Here is a 27918-nt window from a genome sequence, read left to right as displayed (position 1 = left end):
AGACCTTTCTGGGCGCAAAACCCAGAGCCATCCCAGGGCGTCCCCAGCCCTGAGGGGAGAGTTGGGAGCGGTGGCAGAGAAGATCCCTCTGGCAGGCCTTGGAGCTGGTCCGGGCTGACCACAGCCACCATCTCAGCTGGACAGGGGAAACTTTGCCCCTCTAGGCTGGGCTGGCAGTGACTCTGAACATTAGGCATCCACCCTCTTAGCAAAGCCTTCCCTTCTCTCTGAGAGTTTGCTCCCTGCAGCTGTAAAAATAACGAGGTCCCAGCAGAGCCTGGTGGCAGAGCTGAGTTCAGGAAAGGGCACAATGAAAGAATGTGCAGGAGGAGAAGGGGGTGGAGGGGCTCAGGCAGGGACAGGCCACGGTGACTGGAGGGTCTGGGGGGAGTTCAGGGCCATGGAGGACCACAGGGGGAGCAGTGGGGTTAACCTCACCCTTGTCCATATTAATGAAGATTTTCCAGTGGTGCACACACACTTGTGTTGCTGGAGACTCTGCTTCCATGTGGGGACACGTGTGCCTGGGTGTTGTGCTTGCCCCTGGGTAGGCATGCACCGTCTGCCTGTTGGGAGTGTATGGATGTGTGTGTCCTTTATTGTTTCTGTGTAGATGGGTGTGACTGTGTGGGTATATATGTGCATATCTTAATATGAATATGATGGTCTCAGCATCAGCTGAAGGAAGACGTGGTTTAAAAGACAAGGAGAGTAGTGTTTAAGAGCTGTACCTAGGCTCAGGAAGATCTGGATTCAAATCCTGCCAGTGGCACCTTGGGCAGGTGATTCAGCTTCTTTCAGTTTTTCTATCTGTAAAATGGGGAAAACATTAGTCTCCACCTTCCCAGGGTTATCATGACAGTCTAGTGAGACAGGGAATATAAAAGTGCTTTGTGAACTGTAAAACGCAGGCCAGGATTGGGAAAAGACAGGTGTGACAGGATTGCTGCAAGACCTGAGGATAAATACGGTAATGATATGCAAATTGTGCATGAGACTTGTGTCCGGAATAAAAGAATAACAGAAGAAAGTGCCAGGTCCCCTGTGTACCTGTTGGGGAGAGTATTTATTGATGTGCCAATGTCAGGTACATTCCCTACCCTTGACGTTGCTCTCCAACCACCACTTGTCAACCCGGTTCCCAGATCCCAAGTTTGAAGAATCAGAAGAATGGGTATAGAGGATGGGAGCAGAGAGAAGGAAGGAAAGGTGAGAGGTGAGAGCTGAAGACAATCTACATGATAAAGAAATGGGAAGCAGGGAGGAGAGAAAAAGAGAAACCCAAGGGGCATCCGGGGATCTGGTGAGTGAAAGGTGGTGGAACAGGCGCTAGTGGGGGTGGGGAGGAGAGAAGGACAGGTGAGGAGAGCCGCTGTGAATTCTAGTCTGGATTCCTTTATTGTTCTTAAAATTCAGGTAAAGGCTGGAATTATTATTATTTTTAGTTGATTTATTAATTATCTCTGCACCAAATGTGGGACTTAAACTCATGACCCCAAGGTCAAGGGTCACATGCTCTTCTGACTAAGTCAGCCAAGCGCCCTTGGAATTCTTTTCAATTCCCTATTTAATGGCTGTATTTTGTGTCTTTGAATCTGAATCTGTGCTGAGACTGGACCATTTGGGGCTACTGCCTATATAGTCTGATTGGCTGTGTCCAAGGAAGCTGGCCCACCACTGGCCAGGAGAGCAGTCTGGAGAAAAGAGCCATTGTGAGCTGGGCAGATCCCTCCAAAAGGCGTCTTCCAATGAGCGGCACTGCTGACCCTTGGTGCCAAGGCTTCCTCCCTCAGCAGGTACTTCTCTGTCCTCTAGGGAAGCAGATGGAAAAGCTGAAGAGGATCTCGGGGCCCAGGAGTAGGGCCACTTGGGACTCCCAACCTCATCTGCATAGGTCTCTGCCTCAAAGAGCTTATATTCTAGTAGAGGAGACCGAAGCCATAACTCCACGTTGCATTGTAAGAATAACAATAAAGGCATTGCTAGGCAAGGGCGGAGGGGAGAGTGTGGGCTAATTCACCTCTAATTCACCTCAGCAGAGAAGGGGAGCCACAGAGGTGGTGACATTGAGCTTCAGTCTTAAGGGCAGAGCTGGAGAGTGCCAAGCGGACCCAGTGGAGAATTGTGTTCCAGGAGTCAGGAGTTGCTTGTGTAGAGGAAAGGGTGTGTGAGGAGCCTGGGAGGTAAGGGAAAAGGCCAGGGTGATGAAGTGTGGGACGTGAGAGGGAGAATCCAGGGCAGAAGGGGCAGAGGAGATGCACAGGGGACAGAACATCAGAAGCCACATCAGGGAGGCCTTTAATTCTGGGACAAAGAGAGAGGATTTATCTTGTAGCAATGAGGAGCCTTGGAACCATGTGGAAGGTTTTAGCCAGGGAATAATGGGATCAAGATGGCATTTTTTTTTAAGAGCTGATTTTTTAAAAAAAGAAAAATTACTCAGCCTGCTGGGTGGTGGGTGGGACTTGGGAGGAAAGATTGGAAGAGGGAAGCGCCGTGGGCAATGAGATAGTAGCTACCCTCCATCAAACTTTAAGCGCATTATTTCATCTTACCTTCTCCACAACCCGATGTAAGATCAGCATCTCCATTTTACAGATGGAAAAACTAGGACTCCGGAGACGATGTGAATGTCCTCAGGTCACACAGCCTGCAAGCTCCTAGATAAGATTCCAACTTACCTGGAAGATTCTAGGTAAGAATCTGGGAGATTCCAGCCCAGCCCCGGCTGATGCCAGAGCCCTCCTTCTCAGTCTCCACGACTGGATCCAGGCGGCCTGGGGTCGAATCCTAGCCTCACCGCAGCACGTGACAGCTGCCATAATGGGGCAACGGACGTGAGAGGTCTGGGCCTCAGTGTCCTCATCTGTAAAGTGGGGCTAATAATAGCATCCACCTCATGGGGTTGTGAGGACAGAGTGCTTGGCAAGGCGCCTGCAAGCAACACACTCTCACCACGGCAATGTCCTGGCAAAGCACGTGCCACCCGCCATAGAACCACAGAGGAACCATCGGCTGAGCAGAGAGGCCGGGGCAAGGAAAGCGCCTCAGGGGTGGAGAGAAATGGGGAACTTGGGAGACGCAGGTGGTGGAATGGGTGGCACCTGGGAGGGGGAGGATGGGGAAGGAAGAGCAAAGCTGTGTCCTTACTCTGTCCTGGTGGGGGCGTGGCGCAGGAGGGTGGCAGTTCTGCCCACTCATTTGGGGAACCTGGAGGCTGAGCAGGTTTGGGAAGGATAATGAGTCTGCGGCTCCTGTGAGCCCCCGCCCCCCAACTCCAACCTCCAGGCCCCAGCCCGCTCTGCAGCCTGGGAGGAGACCCAGGGGCTTCCTCTCGGTCTTGACCCTCACTCAGATAAAGGCCTACTCTAGGCTGAGTCTCCAGGGATAACTCCGCTCGCCTGACAGAATCTAGGGAGCTGGCCGGGTCTCACCAAGGCCAGCCAGAGGCTGTTGTCCACACTGGAGGCCGGCTCTTCGGTCCAGCCTCAGAGACTCTCCCAGGGCACTGCTGGACTCCCAGCAGAAATCCGTACTGACTGCACCTATAACCTCTGCCAGGAAAATACTTTGCTTGTGTTTGCAGGTATGGATGGAGGTGGTGCACAGCTTCCATGCTCTGGACGTGCCACCCTCCCAACACTCTGGAGCTCCTGTTGGTGCAGACATGAGGAGTAGAGAAGCCAGTGCCTGAGGGGGAGGCCCTGGGTGAGTGTTCCATGAACATGGGCCACTATGAGCTGCTGGGGGTGAGGATGTGCCTGTGAGAACCACACAGCCAAGATGAGGGCTGGTTGGGACGTGGGGACAGGTGGCACGGGGTTGGCATGGTGACCATATGTGCTTTATTCTTTTTTCCCCCTAAAATAAAATCGGCTTTAAAGAACTAAAAGTAATAGTTATTGAAATGATTCATTGGAAACAAAAAGGTTCACTGTGTAAGATTCAGACAATACAGAAAGGTAAAAGGAAACAAAGGTTAGGAAAAAACCCCACCTTTTAAATATAAAATAAAACAAAGAGACAGAAGCCACAGCAAGACAAATGTACAGCTTAATGAATTATAATAAACACCATTGTGACCACCACCTGGTTCAAGACAGAGAACTTGGCCAGCCTCCCTAATGCCTCCCTGCACCCCGCCGGGCCACAACTGCTTCCTTACACCCCAAAATAACCACTATCCTTATTTTTATGTCAATCACTCCTTTGCATTTCTCTGTGGTTTTATCACCCAAGTGGAAACACTTAGATACCATAGTTCAGTTGGCAATTAAAAAACATTTCCTATGTCATTTAAGTGCTTTTAATCAGAAGTCCCCTTGAGATTCTCTTTCCAATTCCCTCTGCCCCTTCCCCCACCCCCTCCAGCCCAGAGCTGTCTCTTTCTCTCTAAAATAAATAAATAAGTCTTTGAAAAAAAATAAGTGCTTTTAATCTATAGGTTCCCCTCCTCCCTGTTCTTTTCCTTAAAATATGTCTGTTGAGGACGCTGGCTGTTTGGCCTGTAGAGTTTCCCACAGTCTGGATTTTGTCCAGTGCAGTTCAATTTGTCCTTTGTCTTCTGCAATCCATGCAAATTGGCTTTATTTTTAATGGCTGTATCATAATTTGTAACCCATGTCTTCTGATTGCCCAGCTTGTTTTTTCAGATTGCTATAATGAACACCATTAAGATGAACACATCCTCGAATCTACCCCTTTGCCTGCTTGTGGATACTTTGTTGTGATGGGGCATGGTTGGGAACACTGGTCTCTCCTTGGGGTCAGCCTATCCAGCCCTTGAGTGCTGTATCAGCAGCCTCAGCCCACCTGCAGGCAGGGCTGCAACCTGTCAAACCTGGAGCCTGGAGCTCCATGTCCTCACACCCTTTGTCCCACTCCCCATCTGAGTTTGATTCACTCTGTGCCACCTGGAGACCCTTTCCATGTGGTCCAGCTGCTAGCCCTTCCCCACCAGCCCATATTGCTGAAGTCTCAGCAGCTTTCGGAATGGCCCTACCCAAAACACAACATGTGTATTTTTCTTAGTATGTGGTTGAGGTATTTACATACTGAAAAAATGCAACATAGCCATGCTATTCGTGGCCCACCATATCCGCTTGACCCACCTCTAAGTTCAGCTGCAGCTATGGTGGCCACTTAGGGATTTTCCAAGGCAGCTGGGAAGTCTCAGGGAGTTAACAGTCCTGTGGTCAGCTTCTGCCCATAGGGGGAGGGGAGCCAGAGGACAAATATCTCTGTCCGCTGTCCTTTCGAGAGACAAGTTTCAGGTGCATTCTACACATTTCCTTAGAGATTTCCCAGCAGACTGCCTGTCGCTTGCCCAGTCCAACACACACCCTTCCCTGGCATTTCCTCCCCCTGTCTCCTTCCCCCTTCTCCCTTGCTCCAGTTTTGTGATATTACCTCACCATGAAACTCTTGGTTCCCAAGTCCTCGACTCGGGCTCTATTTTGGAGGGGACACAAACTAAGATATTAGAGTCATATTTTGTGAAGTCACAGCCTGGTGACTGAGCTAATGAGAATTCTCCAGAAGTGGTCAGCTTGAGAACCCCCACCAAAGGAGCCAACACTCACTGGACCTCTACACTGAAGATGGTCTCCTGTGCTTGAGAAACATGCTAGAAATTAGAAACACCTTCTTCCAACCTGAACAGATTTGAACCTTCTGGAAAGAAGAAAACATAGCACTATGTTTAATTTGCCTGCTCCCAGGCAATGGCACATAAAATGGCCATGTGGAGACCCAAACTAGAAGAGACACCAAGGTAAAGTGCCTGTGAATCCACCAGGAATAAGTCACCAGAGAAGAGTTACCTTACATGAGGCTCAATGAAGTCTGTCTTTTTTTGTGATTTTTCTATTACTTTCTTCATTTCAGTTTTGAACTAGGGTTTTTTTTTAAGTTCCTTTGACAAAAAAAGAATTATCTTTAAGCCTAAAAGAGTTCATTTGATCAATAAAACTCTCTAAAAAGTCAGTGGAAAAATGGACCAAAGACCTGAAAAAAAAATCACAGTACAATAAAGACAAATAGTCAACAGGAAATGAAAACATGTTCTTCCTTTCTAGTAAACAAAAAATGCAAATTATAATGACAAAATACTACCTTTTGCCTATCAAGCTGGCAAAGATTTTAAGATGTTCAAAATGCCTAGGGGCACCTGGGTAGCTCAGTCGGTTGAGCATCTGACTCTCTATTTTGACTCAGGTCATGATCTCAGGGTCATGGGATCGAGCCCCACATCGGGCCTCATGCTCAGCATGGAGTCTGCCTGGGAATCTCTCTCTCCCTCTCCCTCTGTCCCTAACCCCACTCACATCCTCTCTCTCTGTCTTTTTCTCTCTCTCTCAAATAAATAAATAAATAAATAAATAAATAAATAAATAAATAAATAAATAAAATCTTTTTAAAAAATAATAATTTAAAAAAAATGACTGGGCAGTGTGACAGACTACTATTTACTCCCTCAAACACATCCTTTCTTTCTGCCATTGTAGCAGAGTTTTAGGCGGGCACGTGGACACACAGCTACAGACTACATTCCCCAGGCTCCTTTGCAGCTAGGTATGGCCATGTCACTAAGTTCTTGCCAATGGAAGTGCTAGAAGGGATGTATTTAATTTTAGTTTCATTTGTTGTACTAGTCAGGGTGCCAGGGTCACAGTGGAGAAGAGATGGCACCCTCAAATTGGGTAAATTAAGGAGAGCTAAATATAAGGACAATTGCAAAGGTACTGACAGAGTGTAATAAAGAATTTGGCTGGCCTTTGTCCTTGCTTCCTGGGAGGTGACCACCAAATCCTTGGAATTTTCTGGGTAATAGGAGTGTCTTTGTTATTCATGATAGGCCCCTCAGACCACACCTGATGGTTTATGCTAATTAGGTGACTTGTGGTAGACCCCAAGAAAGTGTATACTAATGAGATGACTCAGGATGGAGACTGACCATTCCAGAAAGTTAAGCCATATGATTAGAGGGTTGGGGCTTTGAGTCACATGACAAAGAAATATCCATTAACCAGCAAGGATCTTTTCAATGGAATTTAATGGAGGTCCATATAATTCTTTGTCATTCACCCTTCCCAGTACCTGAATTTGGTTGTGCTTTCCTGTCTCTGAGACCTGCTTCATCCTCACTCTGTCTCAGGCGGGCTTCAGGTTGAAAACATTAGATTCTCACTTCCCCCCACACACACCTTCACTCATGGTTTGCAAGATGCTCTAATGTTCACCACATCTCTGATTCTGACTCCCACAATTACCTGGGTTCTTGTTTGGTTAGATCATGTCTCATAACAAAATCTAACACTTCCCTTTCAGAATTAGTTACTTCCAAACTGTTCTTTTCTCATCCTTAGCATAGTCTGGGTGTTGTTTATTTACAAGGTGCATCTCTGGCAGCTAAGGGAAATTTGGTTCATGTGAACAATGGTGGCAGGGTGGGAAGTGGCAGGATCCAGGCACCTACAGGGAAATGCAGACTAATTTTCAGCACCAAGGAGAGCTCTGAGGGAGCTGTACTCCAGGAGGATGTGCTGACAAAAGCCTTTTACCCTGAGAAGCTCATGAATACCCCTATAGGTCACAGCCACAGGGAAGAATTGTATATCCCTGGGGCATCAGATGGTTTCATTTTTTATGCGAAGTGTATAACGAACTGGTGGTGACTGTCCAAAGTACTCTATTGGAGAGAACTGTAAAAACTTGTATAGGTTCAGCAGGAAATTGTTCTGAGATTGATTAATGATGTCTGCCACAGGTGGAAAAGCAGTAAGCCATGAGATGTTTGCTATTTGCCAATTCCAGTCTAGCCCTTAGGATACATACAGAAATTGTATATATGTTTTTCCATATCTATCTTTTCCTTTTAGGTTTACTCTGTTGTTTTGTGTGTGTGCTTGGGGGTGGGGGTTTGTTTTTTAATGAAGGTTTTCCTACCATGAGATTATGAAAATATTCTTTTACTTTTTCTTCTAAAACTTTTATAATTATTTTCAAAATCCCATGTGTTTCATTGGTCCATTCATATCTTTCCTCATCAATACCATAATGTTTTAATAACTATAACTTTGTATTTGGATAGCTTATAGGTAAAGTCTCCATTGTTCTCTTTATAAAGTTTCTTGGCTGTCCATGTACATATTTCCTCCTCCAAGGAACTTTAGAATCAGCTGGAAAAATTCCATTAAAATCTTTTTTTTAGGGGTGCCTGGGTGGCTCAGTTGGTTAAGTGTCTACCTTCGGCTCAGGTCATTATACCAGAGTCCTGGGATTGAGCCCTGCATTAGGCTTCTTGCTCAGTGGGGAGCCTGCTTCTCCCTCTCCCTCTGTTGCTCCCCCTGCTTGTACTCTCTCTCTCTCTGTCAAATAAATAAATAAAATCTTTAGAAAAAAAAAGATTTTTTTTTTTAAAGAGGGAGAGATGGGGGAGGGGCAGAGGGAGAGGGAAAAAGAGAATCTTTTTTTTTTTTTAAGATTTTATTTATTTATTTGAGAGAGAGCACATGAGAGGGGGGAGGGTCAGAGGGAGAAGCAGACTCCCCGCCGAGCAGGGAGCCCGATGCGGGACTCAATCCAGGGACTCCAGGATCATGACCTGAGCTGAAGGCAGTCGCCCAACCAACTGAGCCACCCAGGCGCCCGAAAAAGAGAATCTTAAGCAGGCTCTATGCCCAGCATGGAGCCCAATGGGGGGCTCAATCTTAAAACCCTGAGATCATGACCTGAGATGAAATCCAGAATCAGACGCTTAACTGACTGAGCCACCAAGGCACCCCAAAATTCCATTAGAATTTTAATTGGTATTGCATTGGATTTACAAACTGATTTGGGGAATTTTTTTTTTTTTTAAGATTTTATTTTTTTATTTGACAGAGAAAGACAGCAAGAGAGGGAACACAAGCGGGGGAGTGGGAGAGGGAGAAGCAGGCTTCCCGCAGAGTAGGGATCCTGATGCGGGGCTCAATCCCAGGACCCTGGGATCATGACCTGAGCTGAAGGCAGATGCCTAATGACTGAGCCACTCAGGCACCCCGGGGAAAATGGATTTTTTGTGTGTGTGATATAAAGTCTTTTCCTTTCGGGATGCTGTGTGTCTTTCTTTAAGTCTTCCTTTATTTACATCAATAAAATTGTGTACTTTTCTTCATAATGCTAACACATTTCTTGATAAGTTTATTCCTGGGCACTTTATATTTTTTGATACTATCATGAGGGGGGTTTTCCCTCTGAAATGTTGTAATTGGTTAGTACCAATGGCTCAGAAAGCTATTGATTTTTGTATGTTGTTCTTATAATTGCCTCTTTACTAAATTCTCTTATTAGTTTATAATAGTTTTTCATAGTTTTCCTCTTGGATTTTCTACTTTTATTATCTTCAAAGAGGTTTAGTGTTTTTTTTTTAAGATTTATTTATTTATTTTACGGGGGGAGGGGCAGAGAGAGAGGGAGAGAGAATCTTTTTTTTTTTTTTTAAAGATTTTATTTATTCATTCGAGACACAGAGATACAGAGAGAGAGAGCACGAGCGGGGGAGAGGCAGAGGGAGAAGCAGGCTCCCCACTGAGCCAGGAGCCAGACGTGGGGCTCGATCCCAGGACCCTGGGATCATGACCCGAGCCGAAGGCAGACGCCCAACCATCTGAGCCACCCAGGTGCCCCAAGGGAGAGAGAATCTTAAGCAGACTCTGTGCTGAGTATAGAACCTGACATGGGGTTCGATCTCATGACCCTGAGATCATGACCCGAGCTGAAACCAAGAGTCAGATGCTTAACTTACTGCACCAGCCAGGCACCCCTAAAGAGGGATAGTCTTAATTTCTCCTGAATATTTGAAAGATATTTTCACCAGGTAGATAATTCCAAGTTGATAGCTATTTTTCTTTCAAAACTTTAATGATGACACTCTAAGGGCTACTGGCTTATGTAGTTTTGGGGAGAAGTCTGCTATAGTTCCATATTTGTTCTTTTGTAATGTAATGTGCTTTTTATCTCTGGCTGCCTATAAGATTTAAGGTTTTTCTAGTCATCTTTAATTTTCAGCAGTTTGAATATGATGTGACTCTCTCTTTTAAAAAAATGTTATCCTCCTTCTGTGTTCTGAGCTTCTTGGATATGTGGTTTGGTGTCTTTTATTAATTTTGGGAAATTCTCAGTTATTATCACTTCAAATATTTCTTTTGACCTGGTTTTCCTCTCTCTTTTACTTCTGGGATTTCAGTTATATATATATTAGATAATTTGATATTGTCCCCCAGCTTCAGGTCTTAAGTTAGTCCTTTTGCCACTTTCTGAAAGATGTAAGAATATCACAGCAGCTTAACTCCTATTTACCACTTCATGATCTTTTTGGTATTGTCATATATTTTACTTTTACATAGTTTATAAGTTCACAACACATTTGCCTCATTGTTCTTATAAGCAGTTTTTAGTCTTATGCTTATCTAGTTTCTTCATTCTTCATTCTTTCCTGCAGTTCCATGCACCCATCTGGGCTCCTTTCTCTAATCTGAGAAAGCTTTCTTTAGACTGAAGATTTTTCTTTAGTGGTTCTTATAGTGTAAATGTTCTGGCAATGAATTTTTCAACTTTTACTTTTTTTTTTTTTTAAGATTTATTTATTTGACAGAGAGAGAGATAGTGAGAGAGGGAACACAAGCAGGGGGAGTGGGAGAGGGAGAAGCAGGCTTCCCGCCAAGCAGGGAGCCCGATGCGGGGCTCGATCCCAGGACCCTGGGATCATGACCTGAGCCGAAGGCAGACGCTTAACGACTGAGCCACCCAGGCGCCCCATCAACTTTTACTTATTTTAAATGTCAGTTTTAAAGGCTACTTTTGTTGTGTATAGCATTCTATGTTGACAGGATTTTTTCTTTTTCTTTCTTTTTTTTTTTTTTTTTCTTTCTACACTTTAAAGATTTCATGCCATTGTCCTCTGGCTTCTGTGGTTGCTATTGAAAAGTCAGCTGTCTTACTATAATTCTTTGATGGGAATGTGGTAATGTGTCTCTTCCCCTTCTGGGTCTCTTTCCTTTTAAGATGATCTCTATGCCCTTAGACATGTTTCCTTGTTTTAATCTCCTTGTAGTTTGCTGAACTTCCTGTATTTAGGGGTTACTGCCTTTCCAGTTTTGAAAAGTTCTGAGGCATTATCTCTCCAAATATCTTTTCTGCCTCATTTCTTCTTTTCTCTCCTTCTTAAACTACATTACACAATTATAATAGATAAAAGGGAGAGAAACTCCCTGTTTCCATTGTATCTCAGATGTCTTTGTCTCTTTTCTGTGTATTGCATTCTTTCCTTCTCTCCATGCTTCTATCTGAATATTTTCTTCTGACCTATTTTCCACTTCACTAATTACCTCTTCAGCTGTGTCTAAACTGCTGTTGAGCCCATTTAATGAGTTTTTAATTTCAATTTTCATATTTTTATTTTATTTTATTTATTTTAAGTTTTTATTTATTTGAGAGAGAGAGAGTGTGTGTGAGCAAGGGGAGGAGCAGAGGGAGAGGGACAAGCAGACTCTATACCGAGCATGTGGGGCTTGATCTCATGACCCCGAGATCATGACCCAAGCTGAAATCAAGAATCAGATGCTCAGCCGACTGAGCCACCTAGGTGCCCCCATATTTTTATTTTAGAATGCTCATTTGATTATTTTTATAAATTTCAATTATCTTGAAATTCTTCATCTTTTCATTCATCTTGTCCATTTTTTCAATGATTTAGTTTAAAACGTTAATCATAGCTTAATAATGCCTTGTCTTATAATTTCAGTATCTCCTCAATCTATGGGTTTTCTTCTATTGTTTGTTTTTTCCTATTGATTATTGGCCACATTTCCCTGCCCCTATACATGTTTAGCAATTTTTTAAAAATGTTACGACACACACTATGTATAAAAGAATCATAGATACTCAGGATGAAGGTTTACCCATTCCTCTGTTAGACAAATAAGATGGAAGCTGATCAGTTCAATACAATGAGGACTTGAGTTGGATGAGGGCTGAGTTGCACTTTTAGTAAGTCTCAGCCTATCTCTGATTTATTCATGTTTTTTGGATATGGCCCTTCTAGGCTTTTGATTGAGAGACTGGAAGGTTTCTGTCTCCTCATCCCTAAGTGACTGAGAGATCCCATTGCTCTCTTTGGAGGTTTGACCTCTTGATGGAGAAAGCACCAGTGCTGAGGTCATCTCCTCTCTCTAGTGGGACCACATACTGTGAAACCACAGATTTCACATCATGTTTTAGAAGTTTCTGGTCCAGTCAGTCAGCCTCCCACACAGCACAGACCTCAAAAATTCTTCTGTGGGGACACTGCATTGTGAACATCTACAGTTTCCACCCATCACACTGGTCCTACAAGACCAGCAAAAGCTTTGCTGTGTTCTCTTTGCTTCAGTAGCACCTCTCAGCTTGAGGCAAACAAGATCCTTCAGGCCAAGCCTAGAATTGGGAGATGCTCCCAAGGCTGATCACCAGCTCCTCTAGGAAGGGCTCCTCCTGCTCTGGATTTTAGCTCATCTACTCCTCATTACCAGCTCTGTGATGGTTTTAATAATATGATTTTGCAATTTATCTATTTTTTCCCCTAGTTAATGTAGTGAGGGCCTGGCCTGCCATAACCACTATATCCTACTCAGAAAGAGAAATCTTCTTTAAACACATATTTAAACTTGCACTTTATATGTCTAGAGATCCTCAGGATCTATATCCTCTCCTTGAACTAGTTAAAAAAAAAACACTCTCGGGCGCCTGGGTGGCTCAGTTGGTTGGGCGACTGCCTTCGGCTCAGGTCATGATCCTGGAGTCCTGGGATCGAGTCCCACATTGGGCTCCCTGCTCAGCAGGGAGTCTGCTTCTCCCTCTGACCCTCCTCCCTCTCATGCTCTCTCTCATTCTCTCTCTCGCAAATAAAAAAAATTAAAAAAATAAAAAAAAAAACACTCTCACACCCCATCCCCACTCCTGAATACATTACACATTGAGATCACCTGGAGTGTGAGTTCCTGGGTTGTTACTGTTGTCATTGCTGTTGCTGCTGCTGTTGGATTATGCATTCAAAATTAGACTTAACAAAGTTTTACTGTTTTTTTTTTTAAATCACTATTTCCCATACCCCATGTCTTTTTTGGTCTTTTTTTCATTTTCTTTTTCTTTTATGGCCGTACATTCTTGAGTAATTCTTTTAGAGAGTCTGTGAATAATATATTCGTTCAGAGAGACTCTGTCCAAAATATCCTTGATCCCTCCCCCACTCACTTTTTTTTTTTTAAAGATTTTATTTATTTATTTGAGACAGAGAGAATGAGAGAGACAGAGAGCACATGAGAGGGGGGAGGGTCAGAGGGAGAAGCAGGCTCCCTGCCGAGCAGGGAGCCCGATGCGGGACTCGATCCAGGGACTCCAGGATCATGACCTGAGCTGAAGGCAGTTGCTTAACCGACTGAGCCACCCAGGCGCCCCCCCCCCCCCCACTCACTCTTGAAGGCTAGTTGAGTTATGCACAGGATCTTAGGATCAAAACAATTTTCTCTAGAAATTTGAAGCTCTTTGTCCATTGTTTTCCAGTTGCCAAATAGAAATCATTTGCCAATCTGAATCTTATTCCTCTGAGAATAAGCAGTGCTATCCCCTCTCTACCTTTTAAGACTTTTCCTTCTGAAATCTTATCACTGTGTGTCAGGAATGAATCTTTCTCCCTCCATTTATATTGCTTAGCATTTGATTGATCCTCTCAACTTTAAGACTCTTGACTGCTTCCAGTTTTGGGAAATGTTCTCCTATTGATTGATTGATTATCTTTCTCTCTCCATCTTCTGCTTATGAAACTCTGACTAGAAAAATGTTGAAATTTCTGTATCTAGTTTCTATATCATTTAACTATTTTTTCATTCTCCATCTCTCTTAGTCATTTTACACCACAGTCTTAAGAGAATCCCTCAGCTTATTTTTTTTAAAGATTTATTTTTTTATTTTGGAGAGAGGGAGAGAGAGAGAGAGATCATACTCACGAGTGGGGGGAGTGGCAGAGGGAGACAATCCTCAAGCAGATTCCCTGATGAGCACAGAGCCCACCACAGGGCTTGATCTCATGACCCATGAGATCATTATCTAAGCTGAAACCAAGACTCAGACATTTAATCAACTGAGCCACCCAATGGAGCCACCCAGCCAACTGCCCCATCCCTCAGCTTATTTTTTTTTATTTGACAGAGAGATAGTGAAAGCAGGAACACAAGCAGGGGGAGTGGGAGAAGGAGACGCAGGCTTCCCGCCGAGCAGGGAGCCCAATGAGGGGCTCGATCCCAGGATGCTGGGATCATGACCCAAGCCAAAGGCAGATGCTTAACCAGCTGAGCCACCCAGGGCCCCTCCCTCAGCTTATTTTTAACTCACTAATTCATTATTTCAAAAACAATTTAGAAATATTTCAACATAAAATATATTTAAAAGTATAAAGACTAAATAATATAACAAACACACCAGTACACACTACCCAGTTTTAACATTTTGCCCTATTTGCTTTATATTTCTATTTTTAAGCAACTAAATATTGTCAATAAAGTTGAAGCTCTTTGTGTTCTCTTCCCAATTCCAGTCCCTTTCTTTTCTGTCCATAGGTAACAACTATGTTGAATTTGGTCTTTATGATTTTTAAATTAACTTTTTATTAAGGTATTATTTGTATACTATATAATTCACTTATTTTTAAGTGTGCCATTTGATGAATTTTGGTATTTGTATGAAATTGTGTAACCACCATCACAGTCAAGATATAAAAGAATTCCATCACCCCAAAAAATTTTCATGTGCCCTTTGGCAGTTGATCACCTGCTTCTACCCTGGTCCTAGACAACAACCTCTTTCTGTCCTATAGATTTGCCTTTTTTAGAATTACATATATGGGGTCAGATGTGTATATTCTTTTACGTTTGGTTTATTTCACTTAGCATAATATTTTTGAGATTCAGCCATGTTTTTGCATGCATTATCAATGTTTAATTACTTTTTATTGCTGAGTAGTATTCCCAAGTATGAATATACAACAATTCATTTATCCATTCACCAGCTGATGAACACTGGAGTTACTTCCAGTTTAGGGCTATTCTGAATAATGCAACTATGAACATTTGTGTTCAGATCTTTGGGTGGACATATGTTTTAATTTCTCTTGGGTAAATACATGAAAGTAAAATTGCTACGTTACAGGGTAAGTGTGTTCTTAACTTTATGTTAACGTACTGTTTTCCAATTGGCTGTGCTGTTTTGCATGCCCACCAGCAACCTATGAGAGTTCCAGTTTCTCCATATCCTTGCTAACACTTGGTATTGCCAGTCTTTTTAACTTTAGTGTATGGTGGTTCGTCATTATTATTTTACTTTGTATTTCTCTAGTGACTAATAAAGCTGGGGATTTTTAATGTGATTATTGCATTCATATATCTTCCTTTTTGGAATTTCTGTTCAAATCTTTTCTCCATTATTATTGGATTGTTTGTCCTATTATCACATTGTAACAGTTCTCTATGTATTTCAGATACACATTTTCCAATTTTAATGTAAATTTTCTTGAAATATAACCATCAATGTTATACTGAATGCATAGAAAAGGTGTATACTATTGTTTTCATGTTTTGACTTTATATAATAGATATTGTACCAATCTATCATTCTGCAATTGCTTTTTAGTCACTCAGCATTATATTTTTAAAATTGATCCCTGTGGATACATGTAGCTGTAGGTATCTGTTGCATAAGATTCTGTAATGTGACCAAACCACAGTTTTTTTTATCCATTCTCTGTTAGCTTATGGGTTGTTTCCAATTTTTTCTAATTGCATCAAACAATTCTGCAGTGAACACTCACATAATTCCTTACACACATGAAAAAGTTTCTCTAAGCTTACACCTAGGTGTGGCATAGGGGCTGCATGTCTTTAAATTTATTCCAACTTTCCCTTTAGCTATATTTTGTACTATTCAGCCAACCTACTGAGTTTTAAATTTGAACAATTATTTTAAATTTTCAAGATCTCTTAGTGATTCATTTTAGTAACAGCCTGTTCTCAATTTATGGGTATGATAGCTTCTCCAATCTCCCTAGGGATGGTAATTATACTACTTTAAAGTCTACTTTTTGTTTGTATTTGCCCCCTTAAGTCTATTCCCTTGAGTTTAAGGTCTTCTGTTGGTTAAATTTGATTCCCCTCTTTCACAGTGTTGATTTTCCTGAAATGCTTTGGCATTCTTGGTTTTCTTCGGTGATTGGCTCTATCTGCCTGTCTCTGAAGGATGGTTTTGACCGCAAGAGTTTGTCTCTGGTAATCACTGTGGAGAAGTGTTGTCAGTGGTATGTGATGGAAGCTGGTCTTCTTCCCACTTCCCAGTGTGTCATTAGATTCCCCAGGGCATGTCCTTGACTCTTAGACCTAAATATGTCCACTCATTGCTCTGGCTTATGGGTAAACTCCCCTGCCATTAGCTGCTCAGCATGAGCAATAGGGAGTGGGGAGGGGGAGTTGGTCAGGAATAGGCCAGCCTGGCTGCTTCACATGCAGCTTCTCATTCGCTCACTCTCATGATTGCACTGGTCCCCTGCTGCTCTGTGTATCCTGTGGTCCTGTTGACTCTGAGCTTGGAGCATTCCTGGAACCAGCCCATCTTGCACAGTGATGCTTTCCTTGTGTGTTTTGGGCTATGGGCTTCTCTGTCAATTCAGGCCTGTCTACTTTCCATCTTTCAGGAATTCCAAAAAGTTTCTGATCCACTGAGAACTTTCTTGTTTTCTACAACTGTTACAATAGTTTATACACTTACATCAATACATATATTTTTTCTGTTATAACTGGAGATTTGGGGAGAGATGACTGGACCCAGTCTGTCATTTTTATCCAATCTCCCATGCTTCTTAATTTCTTTCAATTCTATCTTCCTTGGATCTCTCTGACCTTGGGTCTCCATGGGTCTCTCTGTGTCTGTCTTTGGCTGTGGTTTTGTGGCTATGTCTCTCTGTGGCTCCATTTCTATTCACGTCTTCCTCTATCCCTGGTTTCTCTAAGCCTCTGTTCCTCATCATTCCCTATTCTTGGTGGCTGCTCCCCATCAGTGGGAGGCTCTGGCCCCCGTGGCTGGCTGGCTCTGGAGCAGTTTGTGGGTGGGGGAGCCCCAGATTGCTGCAACGTGGAACAAGGATTTCCAACACATGCTCCCTCTGGCAGCCTGCCACCACAGCTCACTGCCTGCCAACATCACACTTCAACTTAAAGAGGGAAAACTGCCAGACCAATGTTTTAGCTACAGCCCCATGTCAGGGTTGCATGGGGAATCTCACAGCAGCCCCTGCCAGAAGCTTGAGCTGTGAGGGGATTGGGGAAGGGGCTCGGGGATTGGGGAAGTTGGTGGGGGGTCCTGGCTGCCACCCTCCCTGGCCTCACTGGTTCTGAGTACCAAAAAGTTGCTTGGGACCTACTCTGGGTTCTTCCCTTCCTAATCCACTCCTGGGCAGGTAGGTAACCAGTGGTCCTGCTTCCTCTCTCCATTGTCTCTCCCTGCCCCATGGCACCCACGGTGTGACTGCCTCCTCCACCTCTGGACAAAGTAACCCTGGGCTGGGAGTTGAGGGAATGGTCTGGGACTTCGGAAAAGTCAGTGGAATCACTCTGGTTTTAATGGTCAGGAGTCAGGAAATGTCAGAGATCAGTGTAGAAGTGCCCACCTTCACCAACGAAGAGACAGCCATTCCTTTCAATGCAAAAGTTCCATTCTTTTCTAGGAATTACCCCTGCCAGCATAGAAGTGCCCATCCTTGCTAACGTAGACATGCCCATCTATAGAGGCGCTTGTTCTAGCAAATGTAGGGCTTCCTATTCATGTGAGTGTAGAAGCGCCCCATATGTACCTGTGTGAAGCACCCTTCCTTGCCAATATAGACCCACCAGTTTTTCTTTCAAGATAATCATACCCATTCCTGTCCCTGGGGACATTCCCAGCCCAACCACTGCAGATGCTTTCGTTCTAATGGATGTAGAAGCACCCACAGCTGTAAGCTCCATTCCTGTCAATATAGAAGTGAACTCTTGCTAACTCCCACCAGGACCCAGTTTAGATGTCTCTTCTTTGAGGCAGCCTTCCCATTCTTCTAGTGAAGATGCATCCTCCCTGCATGTGCAGAGGCCCTCAATCAAGGCAAAGGGGAAATGTGCTCATCTCTAGTACAAGAGTACTTACGGTCAGTGCAGTGCTTATTATTTCTTTCAATGTGGATTTCCTCAGTATTCCAGCAGGAATAAGCCCATTCCAGACTTGGGGCAATGCTTCCTTTTAGGAGTACAGTGGCTCTTAGAGCTGCAAATACAAAACGTGCAAGTGAAAAAGCATAGATGTTCCTATTCTAACTACTGTAGGAACAACCATATTTGACAATACAGAGGTTCCCAATCCCACCAGTGTAGAAGTGCCCATCAATATGGAAGCATACACTTGTGGGAGTTAGGGGGGCTCCCAGCCTGCCAATGTGGATGCACCCATCGGCTATCAGAGGCAAGCAGGTCCCTTGAGACACCTGGCAGACCCAGAAGTTATCAATGAAGAAAGAGAGCATGAAGAGGTGGGGTGGGGAGATGGAGCCACTTGATCAAACCGACAGCCTGGTGAAGTGCTAGCTGCCAATATAAACAGATAAGCATTAATAATCACTCTTTCTTAAAAGCCCCACTTGCATGTCCCATTTTCCTGAGGACGCCACCTGCACAGCTGCTCCTAATCAAGGACCATTTAATTCGTTCCCAGATCATTGTCTGCATTAATTGTCTTAAACAAACTGAAGTTCAGCTCACCTTATTCCCCAAGGGCCTGGGGGGTTTCTAATTACCTGTAGGTGGTTCTCCACACAGCCCAGCTTCATTAAAGATCACAATATGTTCCTCTAATAGGTTTCCCATTAAAATCCAATGGGTTCCCATCAAAATGAGTTATGTCCCAGAAAAAAATCCACTAAAATATATTTTAATTAAAGTGAATTAAATATTGCATATGTCTATTTCTGCCAACAGGTTGCACTTGAGACGGATGGTGGCAGAAAGCAGAGGAGAGAGGTGGGAAAGAGGAGGAGGGGGAAGGGAGGGGGCAAGAAGGTTCACTCGTGAGTGAAGAGTTCTGGAAGCAGACAGTGTCGTCACTGCTCCTGACTTTAGACAAGTTACCTCACCTCTTTGAGCTTTAGTTTCCTGGTGTCTAAAATGGAGATCATAGGGGCGCCTGGGTGGCTCAGTTGGTTAAGCAACTGCCTTCGGCTCAGGTCATGATCCTGGAGTCCCGGGATCGAGTCCCGCATCGGGCTTCCTGCTTGGCAGGGAGTCTGCTTCTCCCTCTGACCCTCCCCCCTCTCATGTGCTCTCTCTCTCTCATTCTCTCTCTCAAATAAATAAGTAAAAAAAAAAAAATCTTTAAAATGGAGATCATAATCCCTAGCTTCCAATTTATTTTTGCTATGATTAGAGACAAAATATATAAATAAAATGCTTCACACATAAAAAGTCCTCAATAGATGTCACTGTTATTATATAATATTATAAATAAATATTGTATTTATCAGCTGTGCTGTGTAACAAACAACTTCCCCAAATCTCGAAGGCTTACAACAACAAATCTTTATTTCTCACCAGGATGGCAAGTTAGTACTGCTTCATATGACTTCTTGTTCTGGAACCCAGGCTGAAGAAATAGCCCCTTCTCTGGGACAGGTTGTTTTCATGGCGGAGGACAGAAGTGCAAGAGAGCAAGCTGAACCATGCCACTGTATTCAAAGTTTGTGCTAGACATCTGGATGTCACGTTGCTCACTTTCCAGTGGTCAGAGCAATTCACGCTGCCGAGCCTAGCAGTGGTGCTGAGAACTAGACCTCTGCCTACCAGGAGGTAGGGCAACGGTGTGGCTGTATGATCCTCTTACAAGGAAGGGAATGAATAATTGTCAACAACAGAAGAATTTGCCACAATCCTATCACTAGGTATCACAGCAGTGTTTCCCAAGCTTGCCTGACAATAAAAATCTTCTAGGGATCAAAATATAGAGACCTGAATCCTAATTCAGAGCTACTAAACCAGGTTCTCTTAAGGGAGGATCCTGGAGCTCTGTATTTTTAAACAAATGTCAGATGATCATCTTTATTATCAGGAACATTTGAAAAATAGTTTTATAGAATAATGGATAATATCATAGGCTTGATTCAGACAGATCTGAGATTGTAAACTGTCTCCATCATGTATTAGTCATGTAATCATGGGAAAGTTGTTTTTTTTTTAAGATTTTATTTATTTATTTGTCAGAGAGAGAGCACAAGCAGGGGGAGTGGCAGGCAGAGAAGGCAGAGGGAGAAGCAGACCCCCGCTGAGCAAGGAGCCCGATGCGGGACTCGATCCCAGGACCCTGGGATCATGACCTGAGCTGAAGGCAGATGCTTAATCGACTGAGCCACCTAGGCGCCCTATGGGAAAGTTTTTTAACTGCTCTGAACTTCAATTTCTTTATTTGTGAAATAAGATAATGTATGCAAATCATTTAGCACAGTGTCTGGTCTAGTACAGGCCTTCGATAAATATTAGCTCTTCTTATTTTTAAAATAACAATAACAATGATGTTGATACTGAATGTAAAGTGCCCAACTCAATGAGTTGCAAAATGTAATTTTAAGAACAATAGTATTAAATTATAATAATGGTAATAATCAGATACATAATATAAATATGTAATAATATACTTGGAAGGATTCAATAGGAAAGCTATCTACAGCCACAAACACTGCCTAATGCTCTGAACTCCTTAGTATGAGTCCTTTCACCATCTTGAAATTCATAATAATTTTTGAGCAAGGGGCTCTGCATTTACATTTTGCAGTGGGCTTTGCCCTCTACTCCTACCAAGACTCTCAAGGTGGGCAGTTCCCCAGTGGAATGAAAAAGCTTAGGGTCAAAAATGGCAGAATAACCCCCACAATAAGCTTCCCTCACATCAACTCATTCCTTTCCCAGCCCCCCACCCCACCTTGATAAATGGCGCCACCGTCCATTTTTCAGACCAACCATCTTGCCAGGATCCTTGATGATCCTTGATCCTTGTTTCTCATCCCCTACATTCACCCAGCCTCCTCTGAAATATGTTTTGACTCAGTCTCCCTTCTCTTCTGCTTGAGCCCCACTTGACTTTTGCTGGGGCATTTGTAGCTGGTCTCCCTGACCCTCTTTTGCCTCCAGAGCAGCCAGAATGATCTTGGGGGTGGGTGGGTAAACTGATCACAGTGTCCCTCAGCTTGAAAGCCTCTAATGGCTTCTAACTACTCCCGGTCAACTCTCATTTTCTTCCCACCCTCCCACCAGACTGAATGACGCTCAGTCCTTCCACCTCTGGGGTCTTGGCACAGGCTGTTCCCCTGCCTAGAACCTTCTCCCTACCCCCACCCCACGCCCCTTCCTCCATGGTTCCTGCAGCCCTCAACTTGCAGACCCTTCCCTTGGGCAGCCTTCCTTGATGTTACCTCCCCATTGAGGGTTAGATGCTCCTTCTTTGAGCTTCCCAGGTCCCTGTGCCCCCATCCACCCCATCCAGCCCTTCTCTGCCTGTGTCCATGCCCACATCCTCTGCCCGACTCCAGTTTCCCAGAGGGAAGGGAAAAGCAGTGTCTGCCTTGTTCTCTGTCGCAACTCCGGGGCAGGGCACATGGTCAGAGCTCATTAACTGCTTGTTGAATGAATGAATGAATGAATGAATGAATGAATGAATGAATGAATGAAACCTCCCTCACCTTTGCTGCTAGTCTAGTCCTGCCCTCAGGTCAGGGTTCTGAGAACTGGGCTATCCCCTTGATGAAGGCCTCACTAATATGGTCCCCTGAGGGCACAAACACAGGCCCACGGCAGCCCAGAGCCTTGCTGTCTCTCCTGGCTCCTTTAAAGGGAGCTGCCCACCTATGCCAGGTCCCTCTAGTGATACTTCGGGTGTATTGCCCTGCCCCCCCTGCCCCCAAGATCTCTCCAGGCCACCTGTCCGGGCATCCATCAGCTACTCCTCATCCCCATTTAGTGGTTGGCTATGCTGGATGAAGTTGGCTCTCTTCCCAGCTCGGTCTCTTCCCAGGGACATTTGTTGGTGGCTTGAAATCAGCCGTGGTGGGAACACTTACATCATGGACGTTGGCAAATGCTACAGATTAGGGCTTCGCTGCTGTTGTTGGTAAGAGGGCTGGTTTACAGCACACCTGCGGATCCTGCACTCCTGGCAGTCCCGGTGCTTGCTCAGACTCCTCGGCCTTCGCCATCCAGACGCTGGCCCCAGCTTCCTGGCTGCCTCCCTGTCTCCCCTTCTCTCCCCTGAGCACAGGTTCAGGTTCTCTATGATTGTGTCTTTTCTCTGCCATTTTATGAACATGTGGCTCAAATACAGCAAGTTGACCCCGCTTTACGTTTCATTTCGAATAACCAGCCAAAAAGGCAGCCCAGCATTGCTGACCCCCAGGGCTAAGTTGCAAGAGAGAGAAGCTGATTGGCCCAGCTTGAGTCAGCGTTCATCCCTGGTGTCATCAGCGGGGGCAGAGAGGTAGGGTACTTGCAGGGCCTGTGGGGACCCACCTGGGGGGAAGGGCAGGTCTCAGAAAAGGAGCCGGAGGTGGGAGGACCACAGAGGGGGTCTGCCACACCTGCCTGCCCAGAGGGACCCTCTCAGAGATCAGCTTGAATCCCCTGTCCCTATGGCCATTGTCATTTGGATGACTGGCTGAGCTCTGCTCTGCATTCCGGCCCATGCTGCTTCCTTCCTTGGAGTCTCAGCTTCCTCCTCTGTGAAATGGTGGCAACTTGCAAAGCAGGGCTGTTGTAAGATCCTCCATGAGATCACGTGGGCAGAGTGCCCAAGCTGGCCACCTGCTGTGTCACCACAACACATCTGACTTCCCTAAAGTCTCCGAAGTTCCCCTCCTCCTCACCGGCCACCACCCTCCTCCCTCTTGTCCTATCACCACCCCGCTTCCCCACTGCCGCTGAGGCCCCTGGATGCCTGTGGTCACGCCCACTCAGACCCCCCCCATCACACCGCCACACACATCTCACTAATATGGGACACGCACCAGAGTGCCTGTGAGCGGCGTTGAAACCACGAACTTGACCACTCTCTTGGTCACTGAGGCTCCTGGTCAGCCTGGCTGAGCTGCCTGTGGCCCAGCCTCTCCCCCAGGGCCCCGCCCGATATCAGGTGGGGCACACCAGGCCGAAAAGGGAGGGAGGCAGGGACTCACCAGGGCCTAAAAGACGTCAAATGCCCCAGGTATCTTTTAGGGTCTCCTGGGACACCCCTCACATCCTGTGGACAGAAGCAGCTGTTGTTGTTATGTTTCTTGCTGTTAGTGTTATTATTTGCCCACCCACCGAGCAAACATCCGCACCGCCTACTCTCTTCTGACTGGGGGCTGGGCACCAGGGGTTTAGAGACACAGCAGACGTGGGTCGTGAACTTGGGAACCTCAGCCCATGACTTGAGGCTGTCCAGGTCTCACCAGCCTATGGGTGCAAAGAGATCACCCCAGGCCCAGGCCCACCTGCTTGCCCAGAACTCCAGTCCACCACAAACTCCCCACCTGCCGCAGGATAGATCCCGTTGTCCTCGAGTGGGGCCTCCCGTGGGCCTGTGAATCTGACTGGGCTGCATCCACTTCTGTTGGTCTCTGCCCCTCGATGTGTGTGGTGGACCTCTGGAGGCCTGCTGGGCACCATGGTTGTCCTCTGCTCCACCCAGACCCTGCCTTGGCCTTGGCCCGGCTTCAGACCCTCACTGAGGGCTCCAATGCCCGGGGCCCAGGCAGCTCCTGGGTCTGTGACAAAGCACTCTAGGGTCAGTCCGGAAGTCCCTGCAGTAGAGGTGTTTACGCCCAATTGGGATGCATAGGTTGATGAAGCTCTTCTTTTACAGAGGGTGAGATTACCTTTTTTTTTTTTTTTAAGTAAGCTGTACGCCCGACATGGGGCTTGAACTCACAACCCCAAGATCAACAGTCACATATTCTACCGACTGAACCAGCCAGGCGCCCCAATGAAGCTGTTCTTTTAGTTCAAAACCGCATGATGGCTTTCTCCCTTGGGTGTGGCACATACCTCCCAAGGACAGTGGAATGAGGGGACTTTCAGTTTCCAGCCACTGCCTCAAATCTGGGACTCTCTTTTGTGCTCAGGCCCTGTTGCCCACTCTGAATCCGCATTTTCTTTTTTTTTTTTTTTAAAGATTTATTTATTTATTTATTTGACAGAGAAAGACACAGCGAGAGAGGGAACACAAACGGGGAGTGGGAGAGGGAGAAGCAGACTCCCTGCCAAGCAGGGAGCCTGATGCGGGACTCGATCCCGGGACTCCAGGATCATGACCTGAGCCGAAGGCAGTCGCTTAACCAACTGAGCCACCCAGGCGCCCATGAATCCACATTTTCTAACAATTAATTCTCCCTAGGAGGTCATGCAGTCCCTCCCTGCACCCTGGCTTCCATTGGCCATTCTCGGGGGCAGGTAACAGAGCACCTGGCAGAATGGCCTGTTTACCAACAGGGCAGCTGCAGTAGGCAGGGCCATCTTCAGGTCCGTGCCTCCGTGATAGGCTGGGGTCATAGTATTGGTCAGCAGATGTTTACCGGCCTTCTCTCTCCTGGGCTGAACATACATCCCAGCCTGCTATGTTGGGCCCAGCCTGTGGCTTCCTTTAGCTATCGGAATGTACCAGGCATGACTTGAGCCAAAGCCTTAAACGTGCTTGGGCCAGTTGGTTTGGCCTTGAGCTCCTTTACCATCCGGACGCTGGCCTCAGCTTGCCTGGCTGCCTCCCTGTCTCCCCTTCTCTCCCCTGAGCACAGTTTCATGAAGATCTCTCCCTGGTTGTCGGGAGGCCCCTTCGGCCTGGGCCCCAGAATAAACACAGGTAGAAGAGACTGGAACCCAACCCACAGCCTGAAGCAGGGTGGCCCAGCCCAGCCCTGCCTAAATTAGCTGAGCCACGGTCAACCTGCTGACCCATGACCTGAGAGCATGCGAAGACATGCCTGCTGTCAGTCACTGGGTTTGGGGAATGGTTGTTTAGTGGCACTGTTAGAACAATAGCTGATTAGTGCAGGAGCTCTCGGGGGCTCACTTTGTCCCCAGGCCTTAGATGGGTGTTTGGAAAGAGCACCCGTTCTGGAGTTAGTGTGGTGACTTTTGGAGAGGCCTGGGTTTGAGTCCCAGCTGTGACCCCAGCTCTATGACCCAGGCAAGTCTCTCGACCGCTCTCCATCTCACTTCGTTCATCTGCAAAACAAGATATTGGGTTCTCGCAGCTTTGACATCCTAAGACCTAAATTTAGCCCACCCAGGTGGCCCGGATTGACACTTGCTGGGCGCGTCCTCCCCATCAGAGACAGAAACTGCATCGAAGGGCCTGAACCTCCACAGCAGGAAGTGGAACCGAGCCCTCTGCACCCCACCCGCCCCCCACGCGCTGCACCATCTGACCTGGTTAAAACCAAGCCGGAGGGGCCTGCCAGTGACTCAGCCCCTTGCCTGATCTGATTGTCAAAGTCAATTCCTAGAAGTTGAAAGTCACTTCTCTTCTGCAGCCATTGCTTCCACCTCCCACCACCAGGCAAGTTCTAATTCTGTCCTATCACAGAGCCCTGGCCAAGGCAGGCAGTGAAGGCACAAGGGGATTTTGGGGGAAAGTCTGAGTTGGAAATCTGGAGGCCGGGTCCTGATGGAAGGCATGAGAGGGGCAGGGGCCCGACCTCGTCATGGGAAGAAACCGGATGTATGAAGCAGGCAGGGGGACAAGGCCTCAGCTCGGCTACGGAATGACCAGCTGTGTGATCATGGGCACACTGTGTAACCTCTCTTTGCCTCAGTTGTGTGTAAAAGCAGGAAAACCCTCCTTACCAATTTCACTTCTCAGAGGTAACCCCGGCTGATGGTTCAGAGCGTGTCTTTGCATACTCTTGTCTTCAAGCAGACCCAGGGCGCCTGCCTGGCTCAGTCGTTAGGCGTCTGCCTTCGGCTCAGGTCATGATCCCAGGGATCAAGACCTGCTCGGGCTCCCTGCTCCGCGGGGAGCCTGCTTCTGCCTCTCCCACTCCCCCTGCTTGTGTTCCCTCTCTCGCTGTGTCTCTGCCAAATAAATAAATAAAATCTTAAAAAAAAAAAAAGATGCAAACCCAGAAGGCGGAGAGAGATGGAAAGGCTGGGGATGGCATCGGTCACCGTCACCACGGCGGTGAGATCGAACTGTCCCCGGCTGCTGCGGAGAACCGGTTTGGGGAGCCCTTTCTATCCGGCTCGCTGGCCTCCAGGAAAGCACAAGCTCAGCGAGAGCAGGAACGTGTCCTGTCTTGCCCCCCCCCCCCCCCCGCGGCCCCCGGAACCGGGTCTGGCACGCGGAGTGGCAGCAGGTGGAGAAGCTGCAGACGCGGCGGCTGCCCCCTGACAAAGTAAGTCAGCGCTAAGTAACCACAGGCCGGGCTGCAAGGGCGCCCCACGCCGTGCACCCACCTCCCAGGCGTAAAATGAGCACGTCGGCGGCTTCAACTCCATCTTACAAGAATCTCGCTCAAAGTCTTGCGCCCGGGCTATCCCAGAGCTCCGCGGGAAAGGGAATTCTGGGAAATGTAGTTTCTGCTCCGGTTAACATGGGGGCAGAGCCAGCCCAGCTCGGGTGATCGCGATCCCTTCAGATTACATTGTGACAGAGCGGGAGAGTTAACATAAACTCTGGGACAGGGCGAGCAGGGCTAAGACAGTGAAGGGACACTGCCCTCTACCCAGGTGAATAGGAAGTGCTTCTACCCCCCCTTCTGTGGTGGGGGGTGGGGAGGGATGGAAGATAACATCCTGCAGATCAGTAGGCGCTTACTAAGCGCCAGAGGCTGCAGTGATCAGGCCCAGCAGTGAGACTGAGGCTACCACTTAGGGGAGGTTGTGCTAATTCACCGTCTGCTATGACCTTTCCCGTTTTACAGGGGCTCTGCGGCTGAACGGAATGGGGATCTGATAGGAACCAGCGCTCCTGCATTCTTTATGTCCTTGAGGGTGGCTCTAATCTCTGCTAGCCTCCCAGCGTGTGGTGTGGCTCTGATTTACTATCTTGGCTGGGGTGGGGGCAGTTTTAGGGACCTCCACCCCACCTTCCCCCTGAGGAAGCCTTTTACACCACTGGGTTAGGAACCAAACTGAGGCTCCTGCCAGCTGTGGGGTATATCCTTCCCAGTGACCTGCTCAGGGATTGGAGAAACGACCACGAGTGGGTCTGCGGGTCCACGAGGCCCACCGTGAGATGCACTCTGGCCAGCGCTCCATTTTTTTGCCTGTGTACACCAAGCATAGCACGTTGGTGAGTTCTCTGGTCTTACATAATATGTCCATTCTAACAAGTCCACCTCTCTGAACCTCGGGGGTCCCTCCCACTGTGCTTGGCCAAGGCAGTTTTGTCATCTTCCCCACACTTACTATAGACTGACTTCATATCGAAGCCTTTGGAAGCCATTCTAACAGCACTAGGAGATGAGCTCATGTTCTGAGTCATAGCAGATTGCTCCCCAGATCAATAATTTCCCCATTAAGCCTTAGATCCTCCCTGCCCTGATACAGGACCTTCAAGACCCACTCCCAGGGGGTGTTCTCCTAGTTCCTGCCAGGACACAGCCAGGCCCTGCACCTCTTTTGGTAGAGAATCCATTTCCTCCTACTAAAGAAACAATACTAACCATTTCAGACCGCGTTGAGACTTGATTTTAGCTATCGGTCTGGATGGCAAGTAGGAGAAGCAGGGGCTGTGGTAAACAAGTCCACATCGTCTTGGGAGGCATCCAGCTCAAATGAGGCCTTTGCATGGTCTCCCACCCAGGGGAAGCTCTAG

At 46.5% G+C, this 27918-nt stretch overlaps 1 long non-coding RNA gene across 1 annotated transcript; it reads right to left on the bottom strand.

Annotated features, from left to right (window-relative positions):
• Positions 1-261: 261 nt before the first annotated feature.
• LOC118017700 lies at positions 262-26972 on the bottom strand. The gene is made up of 3 exons (XR_004681215.1): positions 26556-26972; positions 18241-18357; positions 262-810 (listed from the first exon to the last, which is right to left on the bottom strand). It is a non-coding gene; the product is annotated as an uncharacterized LOC118017700 (long non-coding RNA).
• Between the last annotated feature and the right edge of the window lie 946 nt (positions 26973-27918).

The sequence above is a fragment of the Mirounga leonina genome, unplaced genomic scaffold, assembly GCF_011800145.1.
Source record: "Mirounga leonina isolate KUSES-001 unplaced genomic scaffold, KU_Mleo_1.0 Mir_170, whole genome shotgun sequence".
In the NCBI taxonomy this organism is placed as follows: domain Eukaryota; kingdom Metazoa; phylum Chordata; class Mammalia; order Carnivora; family Phocidae; genus Mirounga; species Mirounga leonina.
The sequence above is the reverse complement of the archived record's forward strand: the minus strand, read 5'-3'. Positions and strand labels throughout refer to the sequence as shown.